This window comes from Dendrobates tinctorius, unplaced genomic scaffold, assembly GCF_039654945.1.
Source record: "Dendrobates tinctorius isolate UK_male_01 unplaced genomic scaffold, ASM3965494v1 ptg000281l, whole genome shotgun sequence".
NCBI classification, from domain to species: Eukaryota; Metazoa; Chordata; class Amphibia; order Anura; family Dendrobatidae; genus Dendrobates; species Dendrobates tinctorius.
Window position 1 is genome coordinate 4,074,548 of NW_027361948.1, and position 22,200 is coordinate 4,096,747.

The window sequence follows — 22,200 nt, forward strand, 5'->3', positions numbered from 1 at the left end:
GATGTGATATGCTAATGATACTCGGCTCCTGATCTGCTGCGAGTGTGAGCCAAGTGTCAGTGCTCTGTGCTCCGATCCTCTTGCATCAGAGAATTGCAGCACAGCTGCGGAGAAGACGGAGAAATTAATGTCTCCATCTCCTCTGCTGCCAGTGTTGGCACCTGAGTGCAGTGCGATGTTTCACATGCACCATAGACTTATAGGGGTGCTTGCAATCTAAATTAGTAATGCAAACGCGATCCGATTGGAGCAGGAAAAAAAACACCATTGAAAACAGAAGCATAGGATTAAATTGGTACGATTGCAATCCGGTTAAAAATCGGATTGCATTTGTCTGAATTAATCACAAGTGGGAGAGAATCCTACAACTTAGATTCAAATGAGTGTTCTGGTTTAGAAAATCCCTTTTTGATATACCCAATTCCAGAATTATGAGTTAGGCCCCATTCACAAGTCCATTTCCACATTGTGTTTTGCATAGGCAACCTCAATAGTAAAAAGTACCTGTCAATCAGTTCTCCAAGTGATGCTCCAGATAGCTTGAAAAACGTTAGCAATTCTGCAAGCTAATTACGCTTGCAAAATGCTAGTTTTTCTGTGGGAAAATCGCGGGAATTTAAAATGCGATTTTCCTGCGGAATGGAATTCCGGAATTCTAGCAGTAATTTCCAAAAGAGTTCCACTACGTGTGAACCCAGCCTTAAAGCTAGGACAAAAATCCAGTACAGCATGTAATGGCCAGAAAATAGCTGATCATATATTTTATTAGTAATTTGAAGCTTTAGAAAATATTGAAATTTTATGGCCTTTTTGGATGGTACATAAAGATACATAATGACCGCATTAGCTCCTCTTCTTCATTTACTGTCAACAATTTCCTTTTCTTACTGTAAAACATAAAACTCATTGTCTTTTTAAAAGTTGAACATAATAATTGTTTTAATTAACTTGTGCATATGTTTGAAACATATATATATATTTATAAGTTTATAGTATGCATTTATAGTATGTATATTACATAGGGATAGGCAGCGACCGAGAGTGGACCCTTTGGGTCGCGAATCTGGAGCCCCCGGGCCGAGCGCGCCAGGTGAAATCCGACCCCTATACAGGGATCGTTAGGGGCAGGACCGCAGAGGTCATAACTGCGACAGCTGGAACCTAGAGGGGAGGCTCGAAGGACAAGCAAGGCTATGAGCGAGACCGGGATGCCGGACAGAGATTAAGATACTTGAGCAGGGGGTACCGGAAGAGGACCGATATAAGGGAACCAGACAGCAAATACCCATAGGGGGTAATAGGAGTAGGGCACAGAACGAGGAGGGAGGCAGACATGGTAACCCCGGAGACAGGTATAGCAATGGACAGGCTGCAGACAGGAGCACCAGGACAGGAATGAGACAGACACAGGGGTACGTACACCAGGCGGGAGACAGGGAAGAGACAGAGTAGAATGCAAGGACAAGGCAGGACGAAAGGCGGGCCGGAAGGGCAGTAACAGAACCAGTGGCAGAGACGAAACAGGCAGGGTACAGGGAAAACACCAGACAAGAAGACTATAGATGAACTATAGGCGGCCAGATCTGTGCAGGGAATAGCACATAATAACCAGGCATCTTCCCCTTATGGGAGACGCCTGAAATACCTCATGCCAGGAAGTGGATCACAGACCCTGCCCCTCAGAGACGCCCACCGCCAGGTTAAAGAAAGCGGTCGGGCACGCGCCCGCGGCCTAGGGGTGTGCACGGGGCCGCAGCAGAGCGGAAGGCAAGACGGAGGAGCGCACGAGTGGAGGAGCGAGGGTAAGATGAGGCTGCGGCGGATATGGCCACCGATGTCCCACTATGGTGACTGATTGCGCTTTTTATATTGTGGTTTTTTTTACTGCATTAATCTGTTAAAAGGAAATTCCTGAATAGAGAGTCCTTATGGATTTTCAAACTAAACACACGTGTACCATCAAGTCTGAATAAGCAGTTGGACTTAAGCCCCCATTACACATAACGATGTCCCAGCGATCCCACCAACGATCCGACATGATGGGATCGCTGGGACATCGTTAGGCTGATCGCTGGTGAGCTATCACATAGACAGCCCCAGCGATCAGGACCAGCGACGCTGGACGCTGGTTTCTAATGTAAATGTTGGGTATCCAGGAGCCGCAGCTCCTGGATACCCGCTGTTTACCTTGGAAACCGGCGTATACGCTGGTTTCCAAGGTAAACATCGGGTATCTAGGAGCCGCGCAACTCCTGGATACCCGCTGTTTACCTTGGAATCCAGCGTGTACGCTGGTTTCCAAGGTAAACAGCAGGTATCCAGGAGCCGTGGCTCCTGCACACCCGATGTTTACATTAGAATCAAACGTCCAGCGTCGCTGATCGCTGGTCACTCGCTGCCACACGCAGCGATGCGTGCTGGGCAGTGGGAGACCAGTGATCAAAAAACGGCCCAGGCCGCTCGAGCACAATTAGCGATAACCGGCAGGGGGCCCGGTCACTCATCCCCGTCACACACAGCGATCTCGCTGGTGAGATCGCTGATGTGTCACAAAATCAGCGTGTGTGTGACGGGGTCTTTAGACATGCAATTTAACTAATTTATACGGTGATTGTACCTTTGTAAGAATTAGCTCTTTATATTTTTTTTTCGCTAATTTTATTTAACTCTAGATTTTTTTTGTCATGCGAGAAGATTTACCAGTTACAATGTTACCTATTACAATATTTGTGTTTTTGTATTATGTTTTTTTAAACTCTAGTATTGCTTTATTTTTTTATTTTTTGTATTATACTGGGAAATTCCTTATTATTGGCACATCACATGTTATGATGATTGCATGTTTTTTTTCTGTGTTTTTTTGACTGCATTAACCTGTACAATGGTTCCATCACTATATGTCTGCGAAAGAGTTAAATGATGTGGGCGTCTCCTTCCCTTGCTTTTTTCACATGTTTTTAATTAGTGCACCTGTGTATTGTATGTCTCTTTTTGGATATAAGGTTGACATTCTAGATCTCTTTTATGCCATGAGTAAGACCTGAATGGTCGAAACGTGTCAGTTCCAGATCACCAGGGACCCCATTTGTCATCATATCTTTCCATTTTTGATGCTGGATTTTTAATTATGTTATCAATAAGATATTGGACTTTTTTCTGAAATGGAGTTTCACGCTGGAGATTTTTTTTCATATATATTTATAAGTGTCATTTCTGTTTTACAGTCTTTTCTGAAGCGAAATTACTTTTTCCCCTGTGTTTGTTGTATTAGGTGTTCTTAAATAATCAGAAATATTATGGCCTAATAACTATTATTAAATATTACTTTAAAAACATTGCTTCCATGCTTCCATGTTATATGTAATGCATAATGGTTAATTCTACATGATAAATGATTACTAATTATATGTGAATGTGGCAGGTACTAGATTAGGGAATTTCTAAAATCAGTATATATAACTAACCAGGTTGGGTTAGAAAGAGGTTGTTAAAAAAATACTTTTTAATCTACTCCCAGAAAACTCTTCATGACCATTAGGTTCCAGATAAATTGGGTTTAACGGTATAAAGGATGACATAAATAAAATCTTTTAGAGATGATATATTTCTTTTTATCACCGTCCATGGCATTTACAGTTCTATTACTGGTATCTCTTAAATACACTGCAGGTTATTGCTCTCTACAGTAAGACTTTATCTCAATGGTCATTATAAGTTTGAAGCGGAAATGTATATTGCCGGTGTGCTCACACTCTTTCCAGGAATTTCTCCTTGTATCCTCATGCCATTTGCATTTCTAACCTTGCCTGCTGATTTGGCTTCCATTTCCTGTATCTTTAATATTAAATTGTCTGACTGACCCTGAACATGCATCCTACATTTAGAAGAGTGCATTAGTTTCCTCTAATGGAACATTTGTTATCCAGCTCCTTCTATCCCTGATGCTATTAGATATGATTGGTCTCCCTCCGCCATCATTACTTTGTGATAAAGAGAAATACTTTGCTGATTTGTGGCGAGGAAGATCAGATAATTTGCGTGTCTTTATTTGAAATCATAAGGAGATGGAAAGGAGGCTGAAAGCCACAGTTGAACATTACATATGCATGGATATAATTTACCCATAAATTATTTCATGTAAAGTAGCTCTGAGGGATGAGAGCTTGAGGTCATTGGATTTATGTACCAGTTTTACAGTACTTTTTTTCTGGTTATTTTTTTAAATGAACTTACTGTATAAGGTAAGCCGTATTAACACATGCCAGATCGTTGTGAAAGCTTCCTAAATTTATATGTCCAGTTAAGTAAGATCAAAGATGCGTATTTGGTGGATTCTAAATAATTTCCTTGCCTGACTTCAAGATTTTATTTTAAAATTACCCCAACCCTGTACTCATGCATCATGAATACTCTTTAATGTGGAGAAATTATTATTAGATTATTAGAGAAGGCAGAATCAATTCACAAGTCTCTGGTCCATCGGCCAGGTCAGTAATCTGTGACCATTGGACATGAGGCTTGCGAAACTCCTTACCTACCAGCATTTCCGGCTTCTCTTTTAAAACACCAGGCTGGCACGACATCATCATTTGCAGCCTAGTTAATTGAGGGGCTGGGAACACCAGAAGGTAAGGAGCTTTGTAGGTCTCTCATCAAGTGGTCACAGGTTACTGACCAGGCCAAGATACCGGAGGACTGTGAATCGAATCTCCCATCTCCATTATTATCACATAATATAATATTAACAAAATAATCAGACCACAGTGACCGTGACCTGAAAGTATTTTACAGCACCTTTGAAACCTACACTCTTTACTGCTGTGTAGTCATTGAATCTTAAAAGGGTTGTCTGATATCTAAAACTCTATCTCAAAGTTCCCATCTATAAAGCATAAATCAGCATTTTTATAATACACTGTAATGTAAAACTCCTTAATGTCCTTAGATATCCCCACTTCTACTTTCTTTTTTTCCATCTCCAAAAGACATTAAGTTTGAAACTCCCACCATTCATAGCGGAGTCTCAAATGGAACTCCATCACCTATGTCTAAATATAGATGCTTCTTTTTTAGGAGATGGGAAAGGTGAGATAAGTTTTTAGGTATTGGACAACTCCTTTAAGACTTTTTCCAAGGCCCAAAGTTTAGAAATCTCTAACCAATGTTGAACTCTATGGACATTTTACCAACCACTGAAATCTTTTTGTAAAACCAAAGCACTGGTTACCATATTCCTCTGCTGTTCTTTTTATCAATGGTTATAAACAAGTCAACCAAAAGTAGATACATTTATAAAATCTGTTGGATATTTTTTGTCCTTTTTGGCTGCATTTGTTGGAAATGACAGCCATTCTAAATTACAGATATGCACCTTATTAGAAATCTATCAAGGCAGAGATTGATCAGTAGTGTGCTGCTTTAATTTATGGCACTGTCCACACAAAAGTTAATTTGCAGATTCTCACCAATGTTTTTTTCTTATAATTTGATATATTAATAATATCTCATATTATTAATAAGGGTGTAATTAATATAGTACTTACATGTTGATGTGCATGCTGTACATATAAAGAATTTGGCGCATCTAATAGATGCACCTTTTCTGGGAGGCTGCGGGCTGCTATTTTTAGGCTGGGGGGTGCCAAAAACCATGGCCCCTTACCAGCCTGAGAACACCAGCCCCCACCTGTATGCTTGAGCAACGCTGGTTGTAAAATTGGGAGGGGCAACCCCACGCCATTTTTTAAAAATTATTTATTTAAATAATGAAAAGATACAGCATGAGGACCCCTATATTCTTGATAACCAGCCTTGCTGAAGCTGACAGCTGAGGATTGCAGCCCCACTTTGAGTTTCGCCTGGCTGGTTACAAAAATATGTTTTTTTTTTATTATTTATTTACAGCGCAGGAGCTGGCTGATGAATACTCCCATCAGCAGCTCCTGCTCTCACTGTTGTTAGCAGCAGCAGGTGTCAGCTGATGGGAGCTGTAGTCCCATCAGCTGACACCAATGACCGGAGGTAAAATTTATACCTCCAATCATAGCTGCAGGCTCACGCTGTTATTTGACAGTATGGAACCGCGGCTTTCTGACCGGCGGGATTGATTTCACCACTGATCCGAAGTGGTGTTTGCCACTCTGTCGTGTGCAGGCAGCCGAACTAAAACTGTAAGACAGACTTCCTGGTGAAGTTCGTGTTCGGTGTTCGTGCCCAAACAGTAGGTGTTCGGTACGGAAGCTGAACTTTACTGTTTGGGTTCGCCCATCTCTAATTATGAGATATATGTATATATATATGTGTGATAATACATATATATATATATAATATATATTCGCTGAAGAGCCCAGCATTGCCTGGGCATAGTAACCAACTGGGCATAGTAACCAACTGTGGTTAGTTATAACAAATTATAATGATTATATTGCACATAAAAACATTTCACATCATATATTCAACACTACAGATTTGCAACACAAATTAGTTAAACAATTACCCAAGTATTGATAGTATTTTATTTTCAACTCATTCAAGAGCCATTTGATAAACAACATGTTTGGTTTTTCCTTTCGGTGGAAAGATGAACAGATTTTTGGCACTTCCAACTCTTGAACAGATCACGTAAAGTTGACCATGAGAAAAGCGTGGAGATTGCAAATCTATCCCTACTACTTAAATCGATCCCTACTACTTTCAAGGACTGTCCCTGAGCATTGTTAATGGACATTGCAAATAGCAGTTGAACTGGAAACTGGAGGCGTTTAAAATAAAAAAACAAATTGTCAGGAACACCGCACTGCACTAGCTCACTGAGCCAGTGCGTGTGTCCTGAGTACAAAAACAGTGCTCAAAGATACCTGTGGAGCAGGGCAGCAGCGGTGACGATGCGTGATTCAGACTATCAGGACGTGAAGCACGTGACTGCTGGGGGAATGACCTAAACTCCACAGAGCTAGGAGCTGCAGGGAAACTCCTAGAAAGGTAACTATGGGACAAGTCCCAAGGGGCATAGACAGGGACATCAACCAGATCAAGCCGGGGTCAAAGTACGAGATAGCAGGACAGTACCAAAGGGTTAACCAGAGCAGATAGTCAGGACGTAGCAATAGATCAGAAAACCAGAACGGGCAATAGACGGTACAAAAGGGGCAAACAGTAAGGGAGTAACGATAGCCAAGCCAGGAGGTCAGAACCGGAGAAGACAATAGTACCAAAACGTGAGACAGAGAACAGAGTGAGGAGACAGATCGGGTCATACACGGGAATCAAACAAGCAATGCAGTTTACAAGCACACCAGGGGTCAGTCACACAGCCAGAATAACAGTATAGCTGACAGGGAATCCAAGTCTGGAGTGAGCATAAATACCTCTCCCAGATCCAAAGGGAGGCCAGCAAAATTAACCCTGAGAAACCAGGACATTAACCATGTCCTAACCATGACAGTACCCCCCTCTTAATGGGGGACCACTGGACCCCCAGGTTTCTCAGGGTATCTGGCATGAAAAGCCTGCACCAGTCGATCAGTGTGCACCGAACTAGCCAGAACCCATGATCGATCCTCAACAGAATATCCCTTCCAATGAATAAGGTACTGAAGTCTCCGGTGCACCCACCGTGAATTAATGATGCGCCCTACCTCGTACTCCAGTTGACCCTCTACCAATACTGGTGGAGCCACGGGTGAGGGATCTTCTCTAACTGTTCCCACAAGCTTTAATAGGGACCTGTGGAAGACGTTAGATATTTTGAAGGAGGTGGGCAACTGTAATCTGTATGCCACCGGGTTGATCACCTCTACAATCTTTTATGGGCCAATAAATTTGGGGCCCAACTTCATAGAGGGTATCTTAAGTTTGATGCTACGGGTGGACAACCAGACTTTTTCCCCAACAGTTAACGCAGGACCCAACCCCCTCCTGTCTGCAAAATGTTTGTACCTCTTCTGGGCTTTGGAGATGTTCCCCTGCACCTCCCTCCAGAAGGTTTTTAACTGTTGTACCATGCCCTCGGCACCAGGGCAATCCGAATCCGTACGGGAAAATTCACCAAACTGCGGAACAAACCCATAATTGAACTGGAAGGGAGACTTTCTGGTAGACTGATTAATATGACAGTTAAATGCAAATTCTGCCATGGGTAATACCTCACACCAGTCTTCCTGTCTGGAGGAGGCCAGGCACCTCAGAATCTGCTCCAACGACTGGTTGGTGCGTTCAGTATGTCCATTGGATTCCGGGTGATAGGCAGAGGAGAATGACAACGTGACCCCCAACTTCATACAAAACGCTCTCCAAAACCTGGCCACAAATTGCACACCTCTGTCCGACACCATGTTCACAGGCACTCCATGCAACCAAACAATGTGCTGTATAAACAAGCGGGCCAAGGTTTCAGCAGATGGTAACGCAGGTAATGGCACAAAGTGGGCTTGCTTAGAAAATCTATCAACCACTACCCATACCACTGTGTTGCCCTTGGAAGATGGAAGATTAGTGATAACGTCCATGGACAGGTGTGTCCATGGTTTATCCGGAATTGGCAAAGGCACCAATTCCCCGGCCGGCCGGACCTGAGAGCTTTTAGAGTGAGCGCACACCCCACAAGTATTTACAAACCTTGTTATATCAGTACCCATAGAGGGCCACCAAAAACCCCTAGCTACTGTCCCCCGGGTAGCTGCAATACCAGGGTGTGCACTTAACACAGAATCATGAAATTCTTGAAGGAGTGTGAGATGGAATTGATCGGGTACAAACAATTTACCTGGGGGTTTATTCCTGGGAGCTTGTGCTTGTGGTTCCAGAATCTCTCTGTAACTCAGAGGAGATTTTGGCTACAACCACTCCCAGTTGAAGAATGGAGGAAGGAGGTTCTGGAGGAGATACAGAATCAAAACTTCGGGACAAGGCACTGCCTTTACATTTTTTGACCCTGGTCGGAACGAGATGGTAAAATGAAATTGAGAAAAAAAAAGTGCCCACTGAGCCTGTCTGGGGGTCAATCTCTTAGCAGACTCGATATAGACCAGGTTTTTATTATCAGTGATGACCGTAATGGGATGAGCAGCCCCCTCCCAAAAATGCCTCCATTCTTCGAAGGCCAATTTAACCGCTAACAATTCCCTGTTACCGACATCATAGTTTCTCTCAGCCGAAGAGAACTTCTTAGAGAAAAAAGCACAGGGTTTGAGGTTAGTCAGGGTAGAGGGGCCCTGTGACAATACTGCCCCCACCCCCACCTCCGAAGCGTCGACCTCGACGATAAAAGGTCTTGACTAATCGGGTTGTACCAACACAGGAGCTGTGGTAAAACACTTCTTTAATGTAAGGAAGGAATCTTTTGCTGCAACGGACCAATTTTTTACATCTGCCCCTTTAAGAGTGAGGTCCGTCAAGGGTTTCACCACCTGTGAGAACCATTTAATGAATTTCCTATAATAGTTTGCGAAGCCCAGAAACCGCTGCAACCCCTTCAGGTCATGAGGCTGCACCCAATCGGTAATGGCCTGAACCTTCCCTGGATCCATGCGGAATCCCTCCCCGGATACAATTACACCCAGAAAAGATAGTTCTTGCATAAAAAATGAGCACTTCTCCAGCTTAGCATACAAATGGTTCTCCCGGAGTCTCATAAGAACCGTACGTAAATGGTGTGAGTGTGACTGACTGTCCTCAGAGTATAGGAGCTGCAGTGAAACTCCTAGCAAGGTAACTACGGGACAAGTTACTAAGGGGCATAGACAGGGTCGTAAACCAGATCAAGCCGGGGTCAAAGCACGAGATAGCAGGACAGTACCAAAGGGTTAACCAGAGCGGATAGTCAGGACATAGCAATAGATCAGAAAACCAGAACGGGCAATAGACGGTACAAAAGGGGCAAACAGTAAGGGAGTAACAATAGCCAAGCCAGGAGGTCAGAACCGGAGAAGATAATAATACCAAAACGTGAGACAGAGAACAGAGTGAGGAGACAGACTGGGTCATACACGGGAATCAAACAAGCAATGCAGTTTACAAGCACACCAGGGGTCAGACACACAGCCAGAATAACAGTATAGCTGACAGGGAATCCTAGTCTGGAGTGAGTATAAATACCCCTCCAAGATCAAAAGGGAGGCCAGCAAAATTAACCCTGAGAAGCCAGGACATTAACCATGTCCTAACCATGACACAAATCAGATGGAATTAGTGGAATTCTTGGAATGAAAATGTCCTCTCTTCTGGCACATCCTGTTTCTGAGCTGTGTATCTAATCCTATCCTGTGTGATAATGTCTGCTGAGCTGTGTACCAAATCCTCTCCTGTGTGATACTTTCTGCTGAGCTGTGTATCTAATCCTATCGTGTGCTACTGACTGCTCAGCCATGTATCTAATATTATTCTGTGTGATACTGACAGCTGAGCAGTGTATCTAATCCTATCCTGTGTGATACCATCTGCTGAGCCGTGTAGCTAACCCTATCCTGTGTGATACTGACTGCTGAGCAGTGTACCTAATCCTATCATATGTGTTACTGACTGCTCAGCCATGTATCTAATATTATTCTGTGTGATACTGTGTGCTGAGCTGTGTATCTAATCCTATCCTGTGTGATACTGACTGCTGAGCCATGTATCTATTCCTATCCTGTGTGATACTGACTTGCTGATCTGTGTATCTAATCCTATACTGTGTGATACTGTGTGCTGAGCTGTGTATCTAATACTATTCTGTGTGATACTGTGTGCTGAGCTGTGTATCTAATCCTATCCTGTGTGATAATGTCTGCTGAGCCGTTTATCTATTCCTATCCTGAGTGATACTGACTGCTGAGCTGTGTATCTAATCCTATACTGTGTGATACCGACTGCTCAGTCGTGTATCTAATCCTCTCCTGTGTGATACTGGGCTCCCCCTGCAGTCTGTGTCAGAGTGTGGTCTGTGTTGGCACGGTAATAAATTGTGTTATTTCCAGCTTTACAGAAGGACGATAACACCATAGAAATGATAAGAATAATAGGCCTCAGTTACCACAACTGTCTACAAAGAAAACTGTTGCTGATAGCAACCAATCACAGCTCATTTTTCTTCTTTTAAACAGCTCTGGGACAGCGTGGCGAGTTTTGAGTGGCAATTTTTGTGTTTCAACTTTTATGTGGCGAGGTTGGTGTATGTGTGGTGAAATGTGTGCTGAGGGTGGTAAATGTGTTGAATCACGTGGTAGTGTGTGGCGCATTTTGTGTGTGTGTTCATATCCCTGTGTGTGGTGAGTATCCCATGTCAGGGTCCCACCTCAGCAACTGTATGGTATATACTCTTTGGCGCCATCGCCTTCATTCTTTAAGTCCCCCTTGTTCACATCCGGCAGCTGTCAATTTGCCTCCAACACTTTTCCTTTCACTTTTTACCCATTATGTAGATAGGGGAAAATTGTTTGGTGAATTGGAACGCGCGGGGTTAAAATTTCACCTCACAACATAGCCTATGACGCTCTCGGGGTCCAGACATGGGATTGTGCAAAATTTTGTGGCTGTAGCTGCAACGGTGCAGATGCCTATCCCGGACATACACGCATACATACAAACATACACACACATTATATATTAGACTAGCTGAAGAGCCCGGCGCTACATGGGCTTAGTAACCAACTGTGGTTAGTTATAACAAATTATAACGATTATATTGCACATAAAAACATTTCACATCATATATTCAACACTACAGATTTGCAACACAAATTAACTAAACGATTACCCAAGTATTGATAGTATTTTATTTTCAACTCATTCAAGAGCCATTTGATAAACAACATGTGTATCTGTGTATCTAACCCTATTCTGTGTGATAATGTCTGCTGAACTGTGTACCTAATCCTCTCCTGTGTGATACTTTCTGCTGAGCTGTGTATCTAATCCTATCGTGTGTTACTGACTGCTCAGCCGTGTTTCTAATCCTATCCTGTGTGATACTGACTGCTGAGCAGTGTATCTAACCCTATCCTATGTGATACTGACTGCTGAGACATGTACCTAATCCTATCATGTGTGTTTCTGACTGCTCAGCCGTGTATCTAATCCTATCCTGTGTGATGCTGTCTGCTGAGCCGTGTATCTAATCGTATCCTGTTTGATACGGACTGCAGAGCCGTGTATCTAATCCTATTCTGTGTGAAACTGTCTGCTGAGCCGTGTATCTAATACTATTCTGTGTGATACTGTGTGCTGAGCTGTGTATCTAATCCTATCCTGTGTGATACTGTCTGCAGAGCCGTGTATCTATTCCTATCCTGTGTGATACTGACTGCTGAGCTGTGTATCTAATCCTATCCTGTGTGATACTGACTGCTGAGCTGTGTATCTAATCCTATCCTGTGTGATACTGACTGCTGAGCTGTGTATCTAATCCTATCCTGTGTGATACTGACTGCTGAACCGTGTGTCTAATCCTCTCCTGTGTGATACTGACTGCTGAGCAGTGTATCTAACCCTATCCTGTGTGATACTGACTGCTGAGCCGTGTACCTAATCCTATCATGTGTGTTACTGACTGCTCAGCCGTGTATCTATTTCTATCCTGTGTGATGCTGACTGCTGAGCCGTGTATCTAATCGTATCCTGTTTGATACTGACTGCAGAGCCGTGTATCTAATCCTATTCTGTGTGATACTGTCTGCTGAGCCGTGTATCTAATAATATTCTGTCTGATACTGTGTGCTGAGCTGTGTATCTAATCCTATCCTGTGTGATACTGACTGCTGAGCTATGTATCTAATCCTATCCTGTGTGATACTGACTGCTGAACCATGTGTCTAATCCTCTCCTGTGTGCTACTGACTGCTGAGCTGTGTATCTAATCCTGTCCTGTGAGATACTGACTGCTGAACAGTGTATCTAATTCTATCCTGTGTGATACTGGGCTCCCCCTGCAGTCTGTGTCAGAGGGTAGTCTGTGTTGGCAAGGTAATAAATTGTGTTATTTCCAGCTTTACAGAAGGACGATAACACCATAGAAATTATAAGAATAATAGGCAAAATTGCTTGGTGAACTGGAATGCGCGGGGTTAAAATTTCGCCTCACAACATAGCCTATGACGCTCTCGGGGTCCAGACGTGTGACTGTGCAAAATTTTGTGGCTGTACCTGCGACTGTGCAGATGCCAATCCCGGACATACACACACATTGAGCTTTATATATTAGATAATGTATATATATATATATATATATATATATATACACACATAATATATATATATATATATATATATATATATATATATATATTAAAAAAAGAGAAGAGCCAGCACTGCCAGTGGATAATCTTTACCTGCGCTTGTCCTCTCTGGTGCCATAGGAGCGATTCTGAAATGCTTGAGGTACAGTGTGCATGTAATGAGGTCTTGCTTTTATACATTTAGGAGGCCGTAATGGCACAGCGAACATAAAAAACGTAGAGTAGGACTCCCCATACGAGACTGCCTTGACGTGGCGGGGTAGCTCAAACAATTGATCAATTTTTTGCTAAATGTCTCATTTTTGAATACAGATTGAAACCTATGTGTGTTTTCACACTTTATGTATTACGTTCTGACCACAAGCAGCGCTGGCTTCTCCCCCTCTTTTTTCTTGATATTGGTTTTGTGGCTGACCACCACTGTAGCCGTGCGCGCTGGGTCATGTACGCCATTCTTTCTGTTTTCTTAGTGATTGATCTAGGCTGCTGTTCACATTAAACGGCAGCCCTGCCCTGCCCTAGGCTTTATTTGATTACGCACCTGTATCTGGGCCTGGATCGTCCTTTATCTGTGGTGCTGGTCAGGCAGTGTGGAGGTTGGACCTGAAATGTCTGCATGGACCTGGCTAATCTTTACCTGCGCTTGTCCTCTCTGGTGCCATAGGAGCGATTCTGAAATGCTTGAGGTACAGTGTGCATGTAATGAGGTCTTGCTTTTATACATTTAGGAGGCCGTAACGGCACAGCGAACATAAAAAAACGTAGAGTAGGACTCCCCATACGAGACTGCCTTGACGTGGCGGGGTAGCTCAAACAATTGATCAATTTTTTGCTAAATGTCTCATTTTTGAATACAGATTGAAACCTATGTGTGTTTTCACACTTTATGTATTACGTTCTGACCACAAGCAGCGCTGGCTTCTCCCCCTCTTTTTTCTTGATATATATATATATATATATATATATATACATACAGTGGGGCAAAAAAGTATTTAGTCAGTCAGCAATAGTGCAAGTTCCACCACTTAAAAAGATGAGAGGCGTCTGTAATTTACATCATAGGTAGACCTCAACTATGGGAGACAAACTGAGAAAAAAAAATCCAGAAAATCACATTGTCTGTTTTTTTTTCATTTTATTTGCATATTATGGTGGAAAATAAGTATTTGGTCAGAAACAAAATTTCATCTCAATACTTTGTGATATATCCTTTGTTGGCAATGACAGAGGTCAAACGTTTTCTGTAAGTCTTCACAAGGTTGCCACACACTGTTGTTGGTATGTTGGCCCATTCCTCCATGCAGATCTCCTCTAGAGCAGTGATGTTTTTGGCTTTTCGCTTGGCAACACGGACTTTCAACTCCCTCCAAAGGTTTTCTATAGGGTTGAGATCTGGAGACTGGCTAGGCCACTCCAGGACCTTGAAATGCTTCTTACGAAGCCACTCCTTCGTTGCCCTGGCGGTGTGCTTTGGATCATTGTCATGTTGAAAGACCCAGCCACGTTTCATCATCAATGCCCTTGCTGATGGAAGGAGGTTTTCACTCAAAATCTCACGATACATGGCCCCATTCATTCTTTCATGTACCCGGATCAGTCGTCCTGGCCCCTTTGCAGAGAAACAGCCCCAAAGCATGATATTTCCACCACCATGCTTTACAGTAGGTATGGTGTTTGATGGATGCAACTCAGTATTCTTTTTCCTCCAAACACGACAAGTTGTGTTTCTACCAAACAGTTCCAGTTTGGTTTCATCAGACCATAGGACATTCTCCCAAAACTCCTCTGGATCATCCAAATGCTCTCTAGCAAACTTCAGACGGGCCCGGACATGTACAGGCTTAAGCAGTGGGACACGTCTGGCACTGCAGGATCTGAGTCCATGGTGGCGTAGTGTGTTACTTATGGTAGGCCTTGTTACATTGGTCCCAGCTCTCTGCAGTTCATTCACTAGGTCCCCCCGCGTGGTTCTGGGATTTTTGCTCACCGTTCTTGTGATCATTCTGACCCCACGGGGTGGGATTTTGCGTGGAGCACCAGATCGAGGGAGATTATCAGTGGTCTTGTATGTCTTCCATTTTCTAATTATTGCTCCCACAGTTGATTTCTTCACTCCAAGCTGGTTGGCTATTGCAGATTCAGTCTTCCCAGCCTGGTGCAGGGCTACAATTTTGTTTCTGGTGTCCTTTGACAGCTCTTTGGTCTTCACCATAGTGGAGTTTGGAGTCAGACTGTTTGAGGGTGTGCACAGGTGTCTTTTTATACTGATAACAAGTTTAAACAGGTGCCATTACTACAGGTAATGAGTGGAGGAAAGAGGAGACTCTTAAAGAAGAAGTTACAGGTCTGTGAGAGCCAGAAATCTTGATTGCTTGTTTCTGACCAAATACTTATTTTCCACCATAATATGCAAATAAAAGGAAAAAAAAACAGACAATGTGATTTTCTGGATTTTTTTTCTCAGTTTGTCTCCCATAGTTGAGGTCTACCTATGATGTAAATTACAGACTCCTCTCATCTTTTTAAGTGGTGGAACTTGCACTATTGCTGACTGACTAAATACTTTTTTGCCCCACTGTATATCGTGCTGTAGGTAACATTTTATATTAGGAACCTTTCTATGTATTCTCATTTCTTTAAGAAATGACAGCAGTATCTAATAGTCTAAGTTCTACTTCAAAGAGTCTCCTTGACAGGCATCACTATTAGCAATGTTCCTTTGACCTTTATGATTAATCTGTCATGTTTGGTAAAGTAACCTTAAAAAATGGGTTGCCTTTCTTACTTACAGAATTCCACTAGGGCATAGTATGTGATAGATAATGTGTCATAATGCTGTTCACAAACTTATGCATTAAAAATTGCTTTATCCTTTTTAAAAAATGACTTCAGATATAGTATTTGAAATTTTGTACTTTAAGGTGATTCTTCTACTGCAAGGTTTTCTGGTGCTATTTCATCACATTCAGGCTGCACTAATATGTTTCTACTCTGTATGTGAATTTGTGAAATAAAATATAAGTTTATGAACCCTAAATGACAGCAATTTTATAGGATTCAATGTAAATTACTCTTTTGAAGCATAAAAAGGGATTTGTGAATAGTGGATGTATACTTTACATTGAAGGAAGGGTCTGCATTGGCATCAGTGATATGCATTACATATATTGGGTCACCTTGCATTGGTGGAAGGAATCATTATCCTACCATAAAATAATTCAAGGGTTGTAAGTAGAGATTAGAAGACCGCTCCACACAGCCATGGTACACAGTGTGAATTTCCTAACCCTCTGAGATCATAAATTCAGCGTATGATTTGCTGGCCTGGCGAGTAATCATCTATGCTCCACCCCACACAGATGATGTCATGCCAGGCCGGCAAATTAAACGTTGCAGCCAGAGAATACTGACCGGGATCGGTGACGGGTTGCTCATCTCTAGTTCTGAGACCATGTTCACAGAAAGGTGGATGTATGCTGCTTCCAAAACAAGCAATTTTGTGTTACAATTCCTCTCTATTGTCCTGATAACAACAGGTTTAACTTTTTTATATTGTTTACAGTTCGCAGCCAAGGGGACAGATACCGTTGTTAGACAGTTTTCAAACATACGTAGTGCATACAAACTCTTTTCTATTGAACTTGTAAGCACCACAGTGAAATTGTGGGTGATCACTGGAGGTCACTATTAGTTCCCAGTCCTGACTAGCCTTAGTCCAAATACGAACTGCTGAGGCAAAGCTGCTTCATATATCAACATCAAGAGTGCACTATGGTCAATGTAGGAGCACCTTACCACTGCTTAGCAATCACAATGCAGGGAGGATGGTGACTGGTGCTCTCCTAAGTGTGAAGTTAGCACAAAACCTTTAATAAATTTGGTGCTCTAGAGGATGGTATCACCGGGATTGTGATGAAATTTGCAAGAACATAATTAGGCTGTGATGGAAAAAGAGTAGAAAGAATGGATTAATTGACCTGAAAGATTTGTAGGATTCCCACACCTACCACCATGCTTTAGATTTGACATTTACAGTATATTTGCAAAGTTTATACACTAGCCACTGGAGCACAGAAGACCTTTTCTTGGTAACTCTCAGTGGTTTGTGATTGCTAACTTTTATATCTCTATGGAGGAATCCCAAAGTCAATGTTTTCATTTTTTCCGATCTGCAGCTAAGGCTGTGATAACTACTAAAAAACTTTAGTATCAATGACATTGAAAAATGCTAAACATAACTTGAATAACAGTTAAAAAGGTTGTCCAAGCAAAATGAAGAATTCCAACCGTTGCTTGTTTTGTTAAAGGGAACCTGTCAGCAGGATTGTGCTGAAAAACCTATAGACAGTGTCAGGTCAGGGCCGTTATACTGATTAAAATGATACCTTGGTTGATGAAATCCATCTTGTGGCTGTTTCTTAATCTTTATTTTCATTTTTGTGTTAATGATATGCCCGTGCTCTGGCCTGGGGCGGACTTTGTGGGGCTCTTCATGTGGTACTCTTGTAGGTAACAGTAGGTTCGCAGGATGCAGTGACGAGACATGAGACTGGTTGAACTTTGAAAATCAAACTCTTTATAATTTAAAGCCGCTAGGGCTATACTAAGCAACCAAAAAGGGGTAACAACAGTTGTCCTCGCAGGGACTCAGTACAACTAAACACTATTTAGAAAGAACACAGCTAACTCAGCCGAGGCCGGTTACTATGCGGCCATGGTATGGCCATCTACGGGTCCTTATACTCTATAATGTCACTTATCCATCCTGACGTCCCTCGGCGTCTCTGTGTAAGCTGCGTTGCTGATGAAGCGGCTTTGGCGTCTTTGATGAGGCTGCTGTGGAGTCTTTGATGAGGTTGCCTTGGCGTCGCAGCTGCTGGGCCCAGCTGCTGAAGATTTGGAGAAGTCTTCGGGTGCCCCAGCGCCCAGGGGGAGTTGGGGCACAACAGGCCCTGATGGAGTCCTGAGATGAAGTAACCCCCTGTTGTAACAGCGGGGTTGCGCTTGTTAGCGAGTTCAATGGGACTCCTGTCCCCAAGCAGGGTGGTGTCACAGTGCTCAAGAGTGGCGGTTTACTTGCCGCGTGCACAGCCTAGGGCTGTGTGCAGAGTGTCTCTGTTGATGAGGAACAGGAACCCACTGCCGACTGCAGCGGGGTGAAGGCGGCAGTGAGCGGTGATAGACAGGCCGCAACTACGGGCTGACGTGAACCGGCAGCGTCCGCGAGTGGCAGCGGGCAGGCCGCAACCGCAGGCTGAAGAGGAATGGCAGCAGCTGGGAGAGGGAGCAGACAGGCCGCGGAGGGCTCGAGCTCAGCAGTAACAGCTGAGGATGACCAGGGGCAGGCCATAACCCGGGATTGGGGTGAAGACACAGCCCCCTGTCGGTAAGCTCGGAGCCTCTTTCCTGAGGGCCACTGCGTATCTACCCTCTGCTGCTGGTCACTTCTCTCAACTGTCAGTGTCCTTCCCGCTCTCTCATGCCCCCTCCTTCTTCTGCTCTGTGTCTGACGTATCACCAACTGACTCCCCTGCACGCTCCCTGTCCCTTTTATACTTGCCTCTCCCCTTGCTGTCCTGTCACTCTCAGCAGTCCACTCTCCTCCTCTGCTCCCCGGGTACTGTTTCCTTAGGAACTCAGATGGCGGTCCCCTTGGTTCCAGCCCAGACACTCTTCGGGGGTCCTCCTCCCTACACTCCCCCATCCTGTAAGCTCACCAGTCCTCGGGCGAGGGCCTCAGTAGGCTTGAGTTGATCTGCGGAGGTGTCAGTTTTTGTTGCCATATGAATTGGTCCTGTTCGCATCGTTCGGGGGGTTTGCCAGCTATTGACCGCTCGGAGCGTCTTAGTCCGACTAGGGTGGAGTCTTCTGGGGTGGTGGTCTGTGGTGGGCTAGCTGGTCCGGGCAGGCTAATTGTGTCAGTTGGTTTATCATTGAGTAGAGAGCCCCTGGTTATTGTGGGGAAGTCTTCTTTGTCGTCTGGGTCCCAGAACACGGGCAATGGTTCAGAGACCTGAGGAGCAGGTTCAGGTTTTTTCGGGTCGGTGGAAATACAGGGGCGTAGCATATTCTGATGCACTATGCGGGTAGGCAGCGTTTCATCTTTCTCAGGTTGTATTTCGTACACAGGTCCTTCAGGGTTTATACGGCATAGGACCCGATAGGGACCCTCATCCCAGCGTGGCTCTAATTTGTTCTGGGGACGTTGGTCTAGTACGAGTACTCGGTCTCCGCTTTGGAGGTCGGGAGGCAGAGATGAACTCTTTCTTGGGTGTTCTAAATCTTGAAGTTTGGTATGTTCAATTCGATGAAGAGTTTGCAGCCTGTGCCGGTGATTTCAGACCCATGATGATACCCCAATCCAGGGCTGTGGTTCCTCTGGGTCCAACTCTACCTCCGTGATCCCATTGCCCTCGCGTCCGAACAACAGGGATTAAGGGGTATAGCCGGTAACTCGATGTACTCGGTTGTTATAGACCCATACTAGTTCAGGGACATATTTGGGCCAACGGGCCCTCTAGTCACTCTCCAGAGTACGCAACATTTGGATTAAAGTCCGATTAAATCGCTCGCAGGCCCCGTTTCCCTGCAGGTGGTATGGCGTGGTCCTGGATTTGTCAATACGGTAGAGATGGTGTAGTTCCTCCATTATTTTTCCCAAAAAACATGCTCCTTGATCGGAATGTATCCGTTGAGGGCAGCCGTAAACTTGTATAAAGTTTCTACAAATTGCGGAGGCAGCCGACTCCGCAGTCTGGTCTCCAGTGGGGGTGACCACAGCAAACTTAGTGAAATGGTCTACCATGACGAGGCAGTGTTCATACCCCTGGAATGCGGGACCAATGGTCAGGTAATCCACCGTCAGAGGCTCGAGGGGCGCTGAGATCAAGATTGTTTGTACTGGGGCTCGTTGTGCGGGCGGTTTAGCTAATTCGCATAGGCGACAGGTCCGGCAAGTCTCGTCCACAACAGCTTGCAAGCGTGGATGGTAAATTTTCTGTTGTAACCATTGCAAGGTCTTTTGAGCTCCGAAATGAGCCCCTTTTTCGTGGGCTTCTCGAGCTAGTTCGTTTGGTTGGGCTCCTGGCGTAACTACCTGCCAAGTCGTCATAGATGTTGTTTGTGATGTCATTTTATGATACAATAGTCCCTTTCGGATAACCAGTCTCTCCCGTGGATGGTAAATTTTCTGTTGTAACCATTGCAAGGTCTTTTGAGCTCCGAAATGAGCCCCTTTTTCGTGGGCTTCTCGAGCCAGTTCGTTTGGTTGGGCTCCTGGCGTAACTACCTGCCAAGTCGTCATAGATGTTGTTTGTGATGTCATTTTATGATACAATAGTCCCTTTCGGATAACCAGTCTCTCCCGTGGATGGTAAATTTTCTGTTGTAACCATTGCAAGGTCTTTTGAGCTCCGAAATGAGCCCCTTTTTCGTGGGCTTCTCGAGCCAGTTCGTTTGGTTGGGCTCCTGGCGTAACTACCTGCCAAGTCGTCATAGATGTTGTTTGTGATGTCATTTTATGATACAATAGTCCCTTTCGGATAACCATTCTCTCCCATTGTCGTAACATCAGCGACATGTCCTGAGTCAAAGTCTGTCTTTGGGAGTCAGTGGGCAATTTGCCAGCGGTTACCCATTTCCGGAGAAGCCCAATTTCTTTTTCTTCTTGCTGCTGTTGGATCCACTTATCCCGGGATTGTTCCAGCTTGCCCCTTAGGTTCTCCATGGGAGGTACTTCCTGGGTGGCAGCTGTAAGCACTGCAGCGGTGAGGGCAAACGGTATCTCTTCCCCTTCTAGTTTGTCGTCTTGACTCCTCCCTGGGGTTGTATGTCATCCCCTGATGAAGAAGTGGTATACACTTTGAAACGCGTTGGGAAATAAACAGTTAATCTTTCTTACAACCTGGGTTCGTGAATCTGTCAAGCAGCGCACTAAAGTCCATGAATTTATTCCATAAAAATCTGAAGTTCTGGCGGTCACGGAGCTGACCTTTGGACGTGCAGCAAGCTGACTACAGATCTTATATGCTTTAACCCCTCCTGGAAAGGGTGAGTGAATTTTTGTTTATTCATTTAGCAAATACTCGGGTAAGACCCTATTGCGCTTTCTGTTCCTACAGTTTATTTGCATTGAATCCTGGAGAGAGCATCAGCGTGTACATTCTCGGTCCCTCTTATATAGATAATTTTATAGTTGAATTTCGCCATCCGGGCCACCCATCTTTGTTCCAGAGCTCCGAGTTTGGCATTTTCCAAATGGGCCAGCGGGTTATTGTCGGTCCGCACCACTACCTTGGAGCCCGCCAGGTACTCTGCAAACCGCTCCGTCATGGCCCACACTACTGCGAGGAGCTCGCGCTTAAAGGAGCTGTAATTGTCAGAGTTGTGCTCGGAATCATGGAGTGAGCAGCTTCTGTTGTGAGTTCATTTTCCCCTCCGTCACTGAGGCCTGGTGAACTCCCTATTCTAGTGAAGGAAGGTAGTGAGCCTGATTATCAGGCACCTGGGACTAATGAAGACTAGAGTTGAGCGAAACGGGTCGAAAAATTTCAAAAGTCGCCGACTTTTGGCAAAGTCGGGTTTCATGAAACGAAACCCGACCCTAGGATGAGGTCGGCCACGAGGTCGGCGACTTACGCGCCAAAGTCGCGTTTCAAAAGTTTGTTTTGCGCTCTTTTTCAGCCAATCAGGATCCACGGACACTGTGGGCAACGTGATGACATAGGCACGGGTCACCACCATCTTTCAGAAGGGCATGCAAGTGATTGGCTTGCTTTGGTGGGCGTCACAGGGGGTATAAAAGGGCGTGCACGCCGGCCGCCATGTAACTCATGCTGATCTCAGAATAGAGAGAGCTGCTGCTACTGCTGATTTTGTAGGGAGAGCGTTAGGCAGGGAAGAAGACACCAAAAACTGCTTCTGCTGCTAGCGATTTTGCCTGTACAACACACCAGTCACTGTGCAGTGCAAGGGGAGGCTATATAGTGGT